Source organism: Arachis hypogaea, chromosome 5 (assembly GCF_003086295.3).
Source record: "Arachis hypogaea cultivar Tifrunner chromosome 5, arahy.Tifrunner.gnm2.J5K5, whole genome shotgun sequence".
In the NCBI taxonomy this organism is placed as follows: domain Eukaryota; kingdom Viridiplantae; phylum Streptophyta; class Magnoliopsida; order Fabales; family Fabaceae; genus Arachis; species Arachis hypogaea.
In genome coordinates this window covers 10,002,245-10,004,985 of record NC_092040.1, presented here as the reverse complement: position 1 = coordinate 10,004,985, position 2,741 = coordinate 10,002,245, and the positions used below count along the sequence as shown (strand labels likewise).

At 32.6% G+C, this 2,741-nt stretch overlaps 1 pseudogene; it reads right to left on the bottom strand.

The window, feature by feature from the left end:
- Positions 1-323: 323 nt before the first annotated feature.
- On the bottom strand, positions 324-2,452 carry LOC112800670 (homeobox-leucine zipper protein ATHB-40-like; annotated as a pseudogene).
- Between the last annotated feature and the right edge of the window lie 289 nt (positions 2,453-2,741).

Genomic DNA, 2,741 nt, shown 5'->3' with positions numbered 1-2,741 from the left:
TACTAGTTCATTCTCAAAAATCAAATATAAAGAATCCGTTGTAATTGCCAAAAATAAAACAGAGATAAGATGACCAACTAGATTAGGATTGAAACGTCACTACCATCGAACTTTATGTATAGACTATAGAGCCCAACTCATCCAATTGTATGTGATTTTATTCTCTAATTTTATATGGACATATATAACAAAATGAAACCTAGCTAGAGCATTGGTGAACTCAATTATTATTAATTATTTTTGCTAAAGAAACATACGACACGATATATTTCATCATGACATTAGTTAAATAATATTGTGTATAAAATAAATATATTCTGAGATGAGGGGTCAAAATGCAAGTTATTATGTTGATGAATACCTTCCAATTACATCATAGTCAAATACACACACTAGTTTAGAGCTAGGAACAATATATTACATATTAGATTATTATCCACATTATTTACAACATGCTAATTAAACTTATGTAAATATATAATAAGTTGGCCTAGTAATGTTAGAAAAATATAAAAAAATAGTCTAAACTTGTCTTATTTATATTAATTCTAGTAATAATTAATGAATATTAAATAAAACAAGTTTTGACCAATTTTTTTGTTTTTACCAAATATTTTCGTACGGATCAACCCATTCCATGCCATTAATGTAATGAGTTTCAGGCACACAAAAGACATAATCTCCAAGAAATGGCGGGTCCATAATTTCCATTGACTGTGATTGTGATTGCGATTGCGAACTAGAACTGTTGCTTGGGACCATGTCTTGCAATCGTTGAATCTCCTCTTTTGCATTAGAAAGTTGCTCGTTAAGTTTCAGCACCTGCAACCATGGCATGAAAATTGTGAACGATTAAAATGGAAAAAAAAACTAGAAATAAGTTTGTAATAGTAATATAAGACCGAATATATTCATATTTTAGTATCTTTGAAAATTAGACAAGGTATGCATGGTTTGGTAGGTGCATTATGGTATAGGCAAATGGTGATTCACGTGGGAACACATGTCACGTGGCTTAGTGGGCCTTCCTTCAGCAAAGCCCAACGTTAATTTTATCCTAATACAAATATTCACAAACTTTATGGAAGAACTGAAAAGAAAACAGTGGTTTTTGTTGTCTGCTAAGGTGGCATTTTGCTGTTCCATCTTTGTGGTCTTTTTCATTTATTTTTTCTTTCCTAACTCTTATCCCGTGGCCAAGAACTAACAGGACCATTTGGATTTCTTCGAGCCCAGAGCTCGCATATATATAATAAGTTGATGATGAAAAAAAATTACAATTTGTTTTATTTTATTTTTCGGCACTTAAAAATAATTAGTATATATTTGGAGTTATCATCATTAGTTCTATGTCTCACTTATTTTAAAAATATCCTGAACTTGATATATATGGCCGGTGGGTCTCTGCTTTGTGTTTTTTTTTTTTTCGGTCTGAAGAACTGGCTGCATGCGGGTAGTGCTTCACTCTTTCATGTTTCAACCCTTAACCCAAAGATTTTACTCAGGTAAAGATGTCTTTTTATAAAGATGGTAATTAAAATGTTAACACTTAACATAAATTATATTAAATAATTTAATGCTTTACATAAAGATTTTTTATGTGAGTAATAGCTAGTCATGATATTTTAAAGATAAATTAATTAAAAAAAATCAACGAGCTGACCTGTAGAGTTAAGAGAAGTTAATTAGTCACATGACATGCTTGTCCAAAACTGACGTTAAGAGAATTAAAAAGGAAGAAATAGTGATTTTGGGTTCCCCGTTCCCAGAAAAGCAGAAAATTTAATTAAGCATTAAGAAAGAGAAAGAGAAAGAGAAGGTTTAAGTAATTTGAATATAATAGTTACCTCAGTTTCAAGGCGACATTTGTCGAGTAAAGTGGTTTCATGTGCTCTCTTGAGATTGGAGTATTCTTCCTCCAGTTTCTTGTTCTTCCAACGAGCTCTTCTATTCTGAAACCAAACGGCAACTTGCCTCGGATCCAAACCAAGCTCCAAAGCTAGCTTGTCCTTCCGTTCCGACTCCAGTTTGTGTTCATTCCCAAAATTCATCTCAAGAAGATTCACTTGCTCTTCACTCAACTTTCTCTTTTTGTTCCCTTCTCCACCTCCGTTTTCGCCTCCCTCCTTCTTATAACTAACCTTGTTGAGCAATTATCTGAGTGTATGCATCACCAGCAGCAGGATATAACTGAGATATAAGCATCATTTGTTCATCCATAGATCTTTGATTCATGATTCTATGTATTTATATGTTGATGATGATGATGATGATGATGATGATGATGATGATGATGTTATTAGTCTTATATTTCTCTCTAATCTCTCTTGCTAGTTGCTAATATACTATAGAGGAAATTAAGGTTAGATATTCACTCAGCTGGATCGCTTCTTGTTAAGGAGGAGTGAGCTCTGAAGGCTAAGAGTCTAATGTTGTTGGAGAGACAAGATATGAGAGTGTGATGAATTTATAAGGAAAATGATGTGTGAGACTGTGTGTCTTAATGGATGCACAACACTCACCCCAAAAAGTGCCCTCATTTCGCTTATATATTTACGGATTAGTGCCATCTCCGTCATTTTCTCCATTTATTTATTAGACTATTAGTTGCCAAGACATGCTCTACTAGGCTACTACACTTATACTCGTTACGGCGTTAAATACAGGCGATTCTAAGAAAATTACTCCTTCAATCTAATCTAAATAAAAAATTAATTAAATTATATTAATTTAGATTTAAT